Source organism: Somniosus microcephalus, chromosome 10 (assembly GCF_052327205.1).
Source record: "Somniosus microcephalus isolate GS21.2 chromosome 10, FLI_Smic_1.0, whole genome shotgun sequence".
NCBI classification, from domain to species: domain Eukaryota; kingdom Metazoa; phylum Chordata; class Chondrichthyes; order Squaliformes; family Somniosidae; genus Somniosus; species Somniosus microcephalus.
The window spans coordinates 179913272-179927430 of record NC_140996.1 but is presented as its reverse complement, the minus strand read 5'-3'; positions in this window follow the sequence as shown (position 1 = coordinate 179927430).

Sequence of the window (14159 nt, the reverse complement as noted above, 5' to 3'; positions counted from 1 at the left end):
TCAGCTGTAGAGCCAGCCGCTGGAGCCCCAGCCTGATGCCCAGGAAGGATTAGCGCAGTACCTGCCACCAGCTTGGCCAGCTGGTGAAACCACAGCTTCTCTCACTTCCTTGAGTCTTCTGGACGCCCGAGGAATCGATGTCCTTGAGGTGCTGCCGAATTGCAGGTAAGTCCATTTCCACTTCGTCGCCACTGTAGTGTCTGTGTGTTGATAAAGACACTGAAGACAGGAGTTGGTTCAGAGGTATTTACTAGGCAAAGTCTGGGGGGGGGTTCGAACGGATATACACAATACACAGGCTTATGTAGCCCGAGTGGCAATTACCGGCATTACAGCACACCTGGGGCTCTTAAAGGCACATACACCACACCAGTGTTTCTCAGTGATTCCCATTCTCTCTCTCTCTCAGTGATTCCCATTCTTTCTCCCAGTGATTCCCTGTCTCTCTCTCTCAGTGATTCCCAGTCTCTCACTCGCACTGATTCCCAGTTTCTCTCTCAGTGATTCCCAGTCTCTCTCTCAGTGATTCCCAGCCTCTGTTTCAGTGTTTCCCAGTCTCTCTGTAATTCCCAGTATTTCTCAGTGATTCCCATTCTCTCTCTGTGATTCCCTATCTCTCTTTCAGTGATTCCCAGTCTCTCTCTCAGTGATTCCCAGTCTCTGTTTCAGTGATTCCCAGTCTCTCTGTAATTCCAATTAATTCTCAGCGATTCCCCATCTCTCTCTCTGTCATTCCCTGTCACTCTCTCTCTCTCGCTCAGTGATTGCCATCCCTTTCTCAATGATTCCCAATCTCTCTCAGTGATTCCCAGTCTTTCTCTCTGTCATTCCCTGTCACTCTCTCTCTCGCTCAGTGATTGCCATTGCTTTCTCAGTGATTCCCAATCACTCTCAGTGATTCCCATTCTCTCTCTCAATGATTCCCAGTCTCTATCAGTGATTCCCAGTATTTCTCAGTGATGCCCCATCTCTCTCTCTTTGTGATTCCCTGTCTCTCTCTCTCTCTCAGTTTTTTTCAGTTCAAATGCTTTATTGGCATGAAAGTTTACAGAGAACCATATTGCCAAAGCTTACATAGCAAAAAGGTACAGTTTTCCAACATTCTGTAGGTGTCAATCGATTTGACATTTGTTGGGTATATACAATATTACTTTTAAACAATATTAATTTTAAACAGTCTTTCTACTTCATTTGGTACGTTCAATATTAATTTTAAACAGTCTTACTTTTAAACAGTCCTCAGGTTGTGACATGTTGTTACATATTTAGCCCCAAGGTATGGTCTGTCTCCTTCTCCTAGGACTAATCTCAATTTTGACAGATCATCCAATTCCTTGAAATCTGGGGTTGTTTGGCTTAGCTTGTTGAATAATATGTTTCTTGATGTGTTGAATTTTTCGCATTTTAGGAGGAAATGCATTTCTGTTTCAACCTCGCCAGCCAGACATTGATCGCATATTCTATTCTCTCTAGGCTGCCAGGATTTCTTGTATCTGCCTTTTTCAATTTCCAGTTGGTGGTCGCTTAGTCTGTACCTGGTGAGGGTCTGTCTCTGTTTTGTGTCTCTGATGGTCGTGAGGTAGTCTGCCAGTTTATATTCTCTTTTTAGGGCCCGGTAACATTCTAATCTGCTTTGGCTTTCGGTTATTTTGTTCCAATGTTCCAGGTAGGTTTCTTTGCATTTTTTAATGATTTGGTTCACTCGGATTGGTGTTTGGACGGCTGTGTTGGTCTGGGGCTGGTCAGGGTCCGGCTGAGTACTTAGTTTCAGTAGCAGCTGACTCAGGGGACTCTTTTCTGGGTTTAGCTCTTGGGTCTGAAAGGCTTTGAAATGAAGGGTGTCTGGGGAGCTAGATTTGAGGTGATTTAGGAAGTTTAGTGCTCGTTTTTGGATGTTTATTATCAGTGGGTATCTGCCTAGTTCGGCTCTGCATGCATTTGTTGGTGTTTTTCTTTGGGTGCGAAGGATGCTTCGGCAGAATTCTGCATGTAGGGCTTCTATTGTGTGTTTTTCCCATTTAGTGTAGCTTTGGTGATTTAGCGGGCCCCATACTTCACTACCGTACAGTGCAATGGGCAGGATTATGCTGTCAAAAATTTTGAGCCAGATTTTGATTGGGATTCGGATGTTGTAGAATTTTCTTTTTATTGCATATAGGGCTCTTCGGGCTTTTTCTTTTAGTGCATTCACTGCTATGCTGAAGCTCCCTGATGCTGTAATAGTTAGACCAAGGTAGGTGTAGCTCATAGTGTGTCCTATAGTGGTATCACTGAGGGTAAACTGGTATTTGTTTTCCTGACATCTGGGTCTTTTCTGAAAAATCATGATGTTGGTTTTCTTTAGATTTACTGTTAGAGCCCAATTTTGGCAGTATTTGTCGAGTAGGTCTAGTTGTTGCTGTAATCCCTGTTCTGTGGGAGACAGCAGAACCAGGTCGTCCGCATAGAACAGGGACTTCACTTCTCCATCCAGGAGACGGAGACCTGGTGACTCGCTTTGCTCCAGCATGTCTGCTAATTCATTTATGTATATGTTGAACAGGGTCGGGCTCAAATTGCAGCCCTGCCGGACGCCTCTTCTCTGGGTGAAGAAATCGGTGCGTTTGTCTCCAATTTTGACCCCGCATTTGTTTTTCAGATACATTGATTTAATAAGGTCATAGACTTTGCCCCCTATTCCACACTGAAGAAGTTTATAATAGAGCCCTTCGTGCCATATAGAGTCAAAGGCTTTCTTGAAGTCGATGAAACAGGCGAATATTTTCCCATTTTTTGTTTGGTGTTTATGTTTTTCAATGAGGGTGTGAAGGGTATAGATATGGTCGGCGGTGCGGTGTTTTGGAAGAAAGCCTATTTGGTTTTTTCTGAGGATATTATGTTTGTTAAGAAAATCAAGTAATCTACTATTTAGAATACTGCAGAATAACTTCCCTAGACAACTGTTGACACAGATGCCGCGGTAGTTATTTGGGTCTGATTTGTTTCCACTTTTATATATGGGGGAGATTAGTCCTTGGCACCAGATATCGGGAAAACAGCCTGAGCGTAATATGATGTTGAATAGTTTGAGTATCGCACCCTGCATCTCCATATTGCTGAACTTTAGCATTTCATTTTTGATGTTGTCTGGGCCACAGGCTTTCTTTAGGTGGAGAGATTTTGTTTTTGTGGCCAGTTCTTTCCATGTGATTGGGGAGTCTAGAGGGTTTTGGTTGTCTTTAATTGTTGCTTCTAATGTGTGGAGTTTTTCTGTGACCTGATGTTGACTTGGGTTTGTTTTGTTTTTTGGGATGTCTTTGTAGAGGTTTTCAAAATGTGTTCTCCAGATGTCGCCATCTTGGATTGGTAATGCTTGCAATTGTGTTGTACTCAGGTTATTCCACATTTCCCAGAATTGTTTTGGATTGGTGGAGTTTTCAATTTCTTCGAGTATTTTGTGGGTATAGTTTTGTGTTTTGTTCCTAATGGTGTGTTTATATCTTTTGAGGGTTTCATTGTATCTAGTACGTAGGTCCGGATTGTTTGGTTGCCGATGCTTTTGGTTTGATATTTTTCTCAGGTCTTTTCTGGCATTTTTGCATTCGTGGTCAAACCATTTCATATTTTTATTTTGTCTTTTGTGATGCTTCCTCTTCTGTTTCACGAGGTCGGCTTTTACAGCTGCCTCATGGAAGATCATATTTATATCCTCTATGGCCGTGTTTACACCATCTCTGGTGATCTCATATAGATTTTCTTTAAATTTTGAAATTTTACTTGTGAGATCAGGTGAATTTAGTGCTGTGATGAATTTATCTCCACTGTCTGGGGCCCATCTGTATGTCTGGTTTATTTTATGTAGCTTACTGTGTTCCTTTTTTGTGTCTGTAGTTTGGGCAGAAAGTTTAAGGTACACATTTATTTGGTTATGGTCTGAGAGGGGGGATTGCTGCCTGACAGTGAATGCGTTGATATCGCAGGGGTCCAGGTCAGTGATTGTATAGTCCACCACACTAGACCCAAGAGTTGAGGAGTATGTGAGTCTCCCTAGGGAGTCCCCTCTGAACCTACCATTAACTATGTACAGGCCTAAGGCTCGGCAGAGTTGCACTACCTCCCTACCGCTTTTATTTATTTCACGATCAAGGTTGTTCCGATTTGCGATGGCTGGTGTGACATCTAAAGGGGTCTGGCCAAACACATGGTTGTTTCCCTGTGGGTCTATGAAGTCAGGTTCACAACCGGTCCTTGCATTTAGGTCCCCACATATTATCACCTTTCCTTGGGCCTGGAAATGGCTGATTTCCATGTGGAGAGTATCAAATAACTCCTCTTCGAAATATGGCGAATCTATTGGAGGTATGTAGATCGCACATAAGTAAACATCTTTTTTTGCTATTCCTATATTTTTATCTAGTTTTAGCCATACGTGTGATTTCCCCTGTTTTACCGGTGAGATGTGTTTGTCCAGTTCTCCCTTATACCACACCAATATTCCCCCGGAGGTTCTGCCCTTGCGTGTTTTAGTGTTCTTTACTGAGGGCACAATGATTTCATGGTACATTGGAGGACAGTGGGTCGGCATGTCCTTTTGGCACCATGTTTCTGTTAACACAATTATATCAATGTCTTTTATAGCTTTTAGGAATTCAGGGTCTGTACTCTTCATCCCAAAAGTTGAGGAGCGGAGGCCCTGGATATTCCAGCAGCTTATGTGGAAAGAACGCATTTATATAGTTCAATAAAACGAAATAAAATGGACCTATTTTGTGGGATGAGTGTGGAAACACTATTTTCTATAATGCTAAGTGATGATTTAGTATAAATTTCATGAGGCATGCACATATATCTATCTAATAATAGTAATAATACTGATAAGATAACAATAATGATAATGATAAATAACAATATTAATAATTTCTCCGGCTTTCTATCAGGCTGTTCAGCATCGTCATGATCTTTCTCAGTTCTTGGTCTACAGTCTGTGGTCTAGAGGGGGGTCTTGGGTCAGGTATAAAAGCACGGTTCTGTTGTCGGTTTTGTAAAGGGGTGTGGGGGACATTGGTGGTCCTGTTTGGGCTCCCAATGGTAGGGGGGGTGGGAGGGCTGCGTCTTTTGGCAGTGTTTATGAGGTTTCTTGCGAAGACCCACATCCGCTGTTTGAGTAGATGTATTTCGTCATAGAGGTCCCTTGTGTTGATGTTTGGATGATGGGCCAGGGAGACGTTGGGGAGGACAGAACATCTCGTGTCGATCTCCCTGTTGGTGTTGTGGATTATATAGGCTGGGGTGTCCTTTCTGGGCAGTAGTGTGGAGATCACGATCCGCGCCTCGGGGAATTCCCTGCTGGCCTTTTCTGCCATCCTGCTCACCGCCCAAGCCGTGCCTTCCTGTAGGGTGCGTAGGTCGTTCGTGCCTGTGTGGATCACAATCCATTTGGGGCTTCCAAGGGATTCTTTGTTCAGGATCTTCATTGCTTGGCCTGTGTTGCTGCACCATTTTTTCAGGACTTGATGGTCTGGGAACAGCCTCTGGGGGTCCAGAAACTTTCCGTTGGAGTCGGTCAGCAGGACCGCCTGAGGGGCTGGTTTTTCAGACTGGGTAACAGTAGTCTGGGTAGGACTCGCCTGGTGGCTGGTTGTTGGCTGGGTTTCTGGGATATGTTGTGTGGCAGGAGCGGGGTTTGGGGTTTTCGGTGTGTCCTCGTTTGGGGGGGTATCTGTCGGTTTTTGTGTTCCTGTGTGTGAGGACTGGGTAGCAGTAGTCTGGGCATGACTCGACTGAGGGCTGGTTGGAGCAGGGTTTGTGGCTTTCGGTGTGTCTTCGTGTGGGGTGGCATCCGGCGGGTTCTGTGTCCTTGTGTGTGTTGTTTTTGTGTCCTCAGGTTTTTGGACCTTAAGAGGTTTGTGTTGCCTGCTGAGCCTTTCTACGGTCTCCTTCATTTTGTTTAGTTGAGTACGGAGTTCTTTGATCTCATTTCTTTGCTCCTCTGTGGTCTTTCTCAGCTTGTGGATGGTGGACTCGTGTTCCGTTTTTAGCTGTTTGAATTCCTCCTTCAAATTCTTGGCCAGTGTTTCTCTGTATTCGTTGAAATCAAGTTCTAGTTTGGCCAGATTCTCTTTCATCATTTTGTTTTCGTTGAGAGGTGTGGGGGGGGTGGAGATGTACAGGGAGGTGTTTTCCTCTGCTGGTCTCTCTTCTTCTTCCTCCACTTGGCTCTCCTCGTCCTCTGTTCGACTCTCTTTTGCTTCCTGTCCATTGGTCCTCTTTGTGTCTGTCTTAGTTTTCAACTGGGGGAATTCCTTTTCGAAGGTGTCCAGATTTTCCACATTCCCCTGTATCATGATCTTTCTATTTTTGTTGTAGTAGCTTATGGTTAGCAGGGGGTCATCTTTATCTAGGTTTCCATCTTTACATATTTTCAGTCTGCCTCCACTGCCAATACCTTCACTGGAGACGTATGTGTAGTGTTTTTGTAAAGTCTCCTTCCAGGAGGTGACGTATTCGGTGTAGAATATGAGGTTGTTCTTCAGCTTAGTCCCTTTGTGTGTGGTATAGTCCACGTAGAGGATTTCTGGGTTATTTTTTAGTGTTGTGTACTTGTATTTTTCCTTTGCTTTATTTTTTGTGCATTGCTCAGGATATATCATTTCCCTGCTCATTGTAGTCGTTTGTTTTTTTGTCTCAGATAGATAACTTTTTTTTTTCTCTTTTTTGTGTCGTGTTCCACCTTAGCCCACTTTTAGGTCCAAAATTGGGAGTTTTTCAGGGGTTCATCTTTGATATAGCTGCTCTTAAAGGTTTATCTTTCTCTTTTTCTCACAGGCTCTTGGTTCGGGTAGTTTATCGTTTCTCTCGGGTTTCTATTCCTTTTCCTCGCGGGTTTGTTGTTCTTTTTTCAGGTTTTTTTTTTTTTTCCAGCTAAATTTAAATAAAATTAAACTTTTTCCAAACTAACTTTAACTAAAATGAAACTTAGGTAGAGTTAGGTAAAACTTATTTCTCCGGCTTTTTCTCTCCAGCTGGTGTTTCCTCTCCTCTCTCTCTCTCTCATGCTCTCTCGCTCCGTCTCTCTCTCTCTAGGTGCAGTTACCTCTCTTTGCTCCTTTTCTCCTTTCAGCCGTTTCCCTTCGTTCAAATTTCGCGCGCTCAGCTCTCAGCTCTCAGCGCTCTCTCCGGGCTTCTGCCCTGGCCCCAGCCCCTCGGCTCGGCTGTGCTGTCCCGGCCCGGTGTTTGTCCGAGTTTCTCCGACCCCGGAGTTTCTCGGGTTTCAGGCCCCGGGCTTGCTCGCTCTCCAGGCCCGACCCGATCCGGCACCCCTATCTCTACACTCGCCTCTTTGACTGGCTCGGGCCGCTCCTCCCGGTCTGGGTCGACTCCTGTTGCTGCTCGCTCTCCTTCTCTCCGGTGCCTCGCTCGGCCCGGTTCCTCGGGCCTTTCTCCGGCTTCAGGCTCCGTGCTCCGGTTGCTGCTCGGGCTCTGCTCTCTCTCTCTCCCTGTTTTGGAGTTCTCTCTCTCTGTTCCCGGTTTCTCTCTCTCTGTTCCCGGGTTTTCCTGCGCTGTTCTGGCTCCGATCCCCCTCTCAGCAATTCCCAGACTCTCTCAGTTATTCCCAGTGTGTATCAGTGATTCCCACTATTTCTCAGTGATTCACCCTCTCTCTCTCTCAGTGATTCCCAGTCTTTCTCCCAGTGATTCCCAGTCTATCTCTCTCTCTCTCGCACTTATTCCCAGTCTCTCTTTCTCAGTGATTCCCAGTACCTCTCAGTGCTTCCGAGTCTCTCTCTCAGTGGTTCCCATCTCTCTTTCTCAGTGATTCCCAGTCTCTCTTTCAGTGCTTCCCAGTCTCTCTCTCAATGATTCCCAGTCTCTGTTGCAGTGTTTCCCAATCTCTCTGTGATTTCCAGTATTTCTCAGTGATTCCCAGTCTCTCTTTCAGTGATTCCCAGTCTCTCTGTGATTCCCAGTATTTCTCAGTGAATGCCGATTTCTCTCTCAGTGATTCCCAGTCTCTGTTTCTGTGTTTCCCGGTCTCTCTGTGATTCCCAGTATTTCGCAGTGATTCCCAATCTCTCAGTGATTCCCAATCTCTCTCTCTCTCAGTGATTCCTAGTCTCTCTCAGTGATTCCCAGTATTTCTCAGTGATGCCCCATCTTTCTCTCTCAGTGATTCCCAGTCTTTCTCCCAGTGATTCCCAGTCTCTCTTTCTCAGTGATTCCCATCTCTCTTTCTCAGTGATTCCCAGTGTTGTGTTTTGAGTTTTGCGTCAATTAAGTTTGTCCCAGTTCCCGGGTGTTACCTGAAGGGGGTGCTGGGGGGCTCGGTTTTACTTTGGCTTTCACTTTCAGTTTCGGGTTCTGCCTTGCAGACAATGTGCTGTAATGTCCACCCACTTATTCAGTAAATAGTAAAAGGTTCATTCCGTCTCCTCTATTCATTACTGTTCGGTCAAGATGCAATACTGGCAACGAGGCAGCTGTTGAACTCTCTAGAAGGACGGAGATAGACATGCGAACCTACAGCCGTGATATTGGAAATTGCGACGAGCAGGCCACTCAGCTAGCAACATCAACGGCATTTTGATAGTTGGCTAGCTGCGACGTAGATGGCGGACAGAGTATTGTGCGGGCCAGGCAACTACCGTGAGTGTAGCTACCGTAACTCTGGCCGGAGGAGAAAAAGAATTTTTTTAAAAAGAAAAAAGTCCGTGGATCTTAAAGGGACAGTGCACATTAAAACTATGACGACCTTGGGACGTATTGAAGAGTTCTCTGGGGATAAGGACAGTTCATGGGAGGAATACGCAGAAAGACTGGGGTGTTTCTTTGAGGCCAATAATATTGACAAAGAAGAGAAGCGCTCAGTGTTGCTAAGTGTATGCGGAGCTGCTACTTACTCCGTCCTGCGTTCATTGGTGGCTCCTCGTAAACCTAGTGAGGTGGATTATGCTGATTTGATTGAGAAGCTGCAGAAACATTTTAACCCAAAACCCTCAGAGATTGTGCAGCGTTTCCATTTTCACAATTGTAAACAACAGCCTGGGCAATCTATTTCAAGTTACATTGCTGAGTTGAGGAAACGCTCATTACATTGTAATTTTGGTGACCATTTAGGCAATATGCTCCGTGATCGGATTGTGTGTGGAGTGCTGGACTCGGCATTGCAGAGACAGCTGTTAGCGGAGAAGGCCCTGATGTTCCGACTGGCCGAGGAGAAGGCTTTAGCAGCAGAGGCTGCATCGATGAACACACGTATGCTCCGTACAGAGGCAGCACCATCTCAAGCCGCCGAGGAGGTGCACAAGACCACACATGCAGCTGCTGCTGCGAGAGACATGGAGGCAACTAAAGAGACACGAAGAAAATGTTTCCACTGTGGGGCTCTCCATGGTTCCACTACGCAAATTTGTGTCAGCGGTATGTCATTTCTGTAAGAAAAGAGGACACATAGCTTGTGTCTGCATGAAGAAAGCTCAGGCTGCTGCAGCAGAGCCAACACAAGCATCGCAGACACACACCCTGATACTGGAGGACAACGATGAGTACACAGTGTATACCACGGAAGCTGAGCAGCTACCCCACAGACGGTGGGGATACACGGCAAATGTGATCATGAATGGGGCACCACTCTGCATGGAGGTGGATTCAGGCTCAGCGTGTTCGTTGATAAGTGAAGAGACTTACAAGAGGCTGTGGCCAAGTGACCCCCGGCGATGGCTCAGGTCAGTGGCGTGCTACGGCAGTGGTCCCAAGCTCAACTCCAGGTGCTGGGTATGATTCATGTGGAAGTTAAGTATCAGGCAGTCAAGGACACACTTCCACTTTATGTGGTGGCGGGCAGGGCACAAGCCTGCTGGGCAGAGATTGGTTTGAGCCCCTCGGTATTGAAGTGACAGGAGTACACACGGTACAGCGACAGCCCATAATGCCTATGTTGGAGAACTATGAAGAGGTTTTTGGTGAGTTCGGGGCCTGTCGGGGACCGCCAGTCTCAATCGAAGTGGACTCAGGGGTAGCGCCTAAGTTCTTCAAGGCGCGACCAGTCCCTTTTGTCTTGCGCAAGAAGGTGGATGAGGCCCTGGATAAGCTGGTGAACCAAGGGGTTCTCTTGCCAGTGAAGAACTCCCGTTGGGCCACCCCTATCGTGCCCATTGCAAAGAAGGATGGGGGCCTGCGAATCTGTGGAGATTACAGATGTATGGTTAATACTGCTGTGTTACCAGATGTGTATCCCTTACCAACAGTTACAGAGCTGTTTTCAACACTGGCTGGAGGCACTCTGTTCACCAAGCTGAATCTCAAGCAAGCATACCAGCAACTGGTCCTGGATGAAGAGTCAGCCGAGCTGTTGACAATCAACACCCACAGAGGACTTTTCCAAGCCACAAGGCTGCAGTTTGAGGTGTCTACGGCTGTGGCAATCTTTCAGAGGTTCATGGACACCCTGTTGGCTGGTGTTCCGGGAGCTCAGCCTTACTTGGATGACATACTGATTACAGGCAAGACACAGGAAGCCCATGATGAGCGGCTGCAGGAAGTACTACACCGGCTGGCTGAGGTAGGACTACGCCTTCAGAAGGAGAAATGTGTGTTCGCTGCCAATGGGGTGGAGTTCTTGGGATTCCAAGTGGATAAAGACGGTGTGCATCCGACTACGGAGAAGGTGGAGGCTATCAGGAGCGCTCCCACCCCCAAGAACAAGACCGAACTGCAGGCATTCCTTGGACTGTTAAACTTCTACAGTTGTTTTCTCAAGGGCAAAGCCACAATCTTAGAGCCACTGCACAGGCTGTTAGACCAAGCAACAGTGTGGAACTGGACCTCAGCTTATGAAACAGCCTACAGACAGGCAAAGGAACTGCTACAAGCAGATAAGGTTCTGGCACACTATGATGAAAACAAGCCATTGGTGTTGGTGTGTGATGCCTCACCATACGGGCTGGGAGCTCTGTTGGGTCACATAGAGCCAGATGGCCGGGAAGCGCCTATCAGTTTTGCCTCAAGAACACTCTCAACAACAGAACGTAATTACGCCCAGATTGACAAGGAGGTCCTAGCCATCATATTTGGGGTAAAGAAGTTCAGCCAGTACCTGTTAGGGAGACAGTTCGTCATCTACACAGACCACAAGCCACTCTTGGGGCTCCTGCATCACTCCAAGCCCATGCCCCAGATCATATCACCGTGTATGCTTCGGTGGAGTCTGATGTTGGGGGCCTACAGTTATGAACTTTGCTACAGGCCTGGGAAGATGCTGGCTAATGCTGATGCTCTGAGTCGCTTGCCTTTGAACCGGCTGATGGCTGAGATGCCACCACCCCTGGAGGTGCTGCTACTGGAGAAGGTTCCGGAGGCCCCACTCCATGCCCAGCGGATTGACAGCCTCACACAGAAAGATCCAGTCTTATCACGGGTGCTACGCTGGCTGTTGCATGGCTGGCCCGCCGAGGTCCAGGAGGAGCATTTCAAGCCCTTCGTTCAGAGGCGCCATGAAATGTCTGCACACAAGAACTGCGTGCTCTGGGGAAGCCGTGTGGTGGTTCCTGCCGCCGCAAGAGAGGAGGTGCTGAAAATGCTGCATGACTCACACCCTGGGATTGTGCACATGAAGGCGTTGGCGAGAAGCTACGTCTGGTGGCCGGGGTTGGACCGAGACGTGGAGGAGGTGGTAAAGAGCTGTGAGACATGTCAGCTGACTCGCCATAGCCCATCCAAGGCTCCCCTTCACCCCTGGGAGTGGACCACTCGTAAATGGTCAAGACTCCACATTGACTTTGCAGGGCCATTTCAGGGGAAGGTCTTTTTGATAGTGGTGGATTCTCATTCGAAATGGCTGGAGGTGGCTATCATGAGCTCCATGACATCCAGTGCAGTGATCAATGCGTTTCGTTTGCTGTTTGCCACACATGGGGTCCCCGACGTGCTGGTTTCGGACAATGGAGCAGCCTTCATGTCAGCGGAGTTCAAGGCTTTTGCAGGCAGAAACTGGATCCGCCACGTGACCACAGCGCCCTATCACCCCTCCTCTAACGGGCAGGCAGAGAGGATGGTACAAGCCATAAAAGAGGCACTGGTGAGGATATCGGTGGGGGACTGGCAAACCAGATTGGCCAGGTTCCTGTTATCACAGCATACCACACCAAACTCAGCAACAGGGAAGAGTCTTGCCAAGATGCTGATGGGTCACCGGCTGGCGACTGCACTGGACCGGCTACACCCAGACTACAGGGATGAGATGCACACAAAGCAAGAGGAGCTGGCTAAGAAGCACCAGGGCACCGCCAGGCAGTTCGAGCCGTCAGAGACTGTGTTTGCCTGTTGCTATGCAGGAGGAGACAAATGGATGCCTGCCGTGGTGGAGCAGGCCACGGGTCCACTGTCGTACAGCGTCCGTACACCTGATGGCCAGCTACACAGATGCCACGTAGACCAGCTATGGGGTCGTACTCCGGTGAGAGTAACAGAGACATCACAGGCTAGGCCATTGTCACCGCCACCTCTGCCAGGCAGTGACGGCCTGCTTCCTGCAACAACGACGGAAGCCACATCGACAGAAGGTGTCACGGAGTCATCAGCCACGGAGGAAGGTTTTCCTGCGGCTAGCAGTGGCACCCTGACTATGCCTGTCCAGCGGCGCTCAAGTCGGGTTAGATTCCGTCCCAGACGCCTGGAGGACTAAGGGGTTTTATCTGGGGGAAAGGCGTGTTGTGTTTTGAGTTTTGCTTCAATGAAGTTTCTCCCAGTTCCCGGGTGTTACCTGAAGGGGGTGCTGGGGGGCTCGGTTTTACTTTGTCTTTCACTTTCAGTTTCCGGTTCTGCCTTGCAGACAATGTGCTGAAATGTCCACCCATTTACTCAGTAAATAGTAAAAGGTTCATTCCGTCTCCTCTATTCATTACTGTTTGGTCAAGATGCAATACCCAGTCTCTCTTTCAGTGATTCCCAGTCTCTCTCTGATTCCCAGTATTTCTCAGTGATTCCCAGTCTCTCTCTCAGTGATTCCCAGTCTCTCTTTCAGTGTTTCCCAGTCTCTCTCTGATTCCCAGTATTTCTCAGTGATTCCCAGTCTCTCTCTATGATTCCCTGTATTTCTCAGTGAATACCTATTTCTCTCTCAGTGATTCCCAGTCTCTGTTTAAGTGTTTCCCAGTCTCTCTCTGTGATTGCCAGTATTGCTCAGTGATTCCCATTCTCTCTCAGTGATTCCCAGTCTCTCTCAGTGATTTACTGTCTCTCTTTCTCAGTGATTCCCAGTCTCTCTTTAAGTGATTCCCAGTCTCTCAGTGATTCCCAGTATTTCTCAGTGATTCCCCATTTCTCTCAGTGATTCCCAGTCTCTACTTCAGTGATTCCCAGTCTCTCTGTGATTCCCAGTATTTCTCAGTGATTCCCCATCTCTCTCTCTGTCATTCCCTGTCACTCTCTCTCTCTCACTCAGTGATTGCCATCCCTTTCTCAGTGATTCCCAGACCCTCTCAGTGATTCCCATACTCTCTCTCTCAATGATTCCCAGTCTCTCACAGTGATTCTCTGTCTCTCTTTCTCAGTGATTCCCAGTCTCTCTTTCAGTGATTCCTTGTCTCATTCTCTCTTGCACTGATTCCCAGTCCCTCTCTCTCTCTCTCTTGCACTGATTCCCAGTCTCTCTTTCTCACTGATTCCCAGTCCCTCTTTTTCAGTGATTCCCAGTCTATATCTCTCATTGATGCCCAGTCTTGCACTCAGTGATTCCCAATCTCTCTTTCTCCCAGTGATTCCCATTCTCTATCAGTGATTCCCAGTCTCTCTTTCTCAGTTATTCCCAGTCACTCTCAGTGATTCCCAGTATCTCTCTGTTATTCCCAGTATCTCCCAGTGCTTCCCAGTCCCTCTCTCAGTGATTCCCATCTCTCTTTCACAATGATTCCCAGTCCCTCTCTCAGTTATTCCCAGTCTCTATTTCAGTGATTCCCAGTCTCTCTGTGATTCCCAGTATTTCTCAGTGATTCCCCATCTCTCTCTCTGTCATTCCCTGTCACTCTCTCTCTCTCTCGCTCAGTGATTGCCATCCCTTTCTCAGTGATTCCCAATCTCTCTCTCTGTCATTCCCTGTCACTCTCTCTCTCTCACTCAGTGATTGCCATCCCTTTCTCAGTGATTCCCAATCTCTCTCAGTGATTCCCATTCTCTCTCTCAATGAT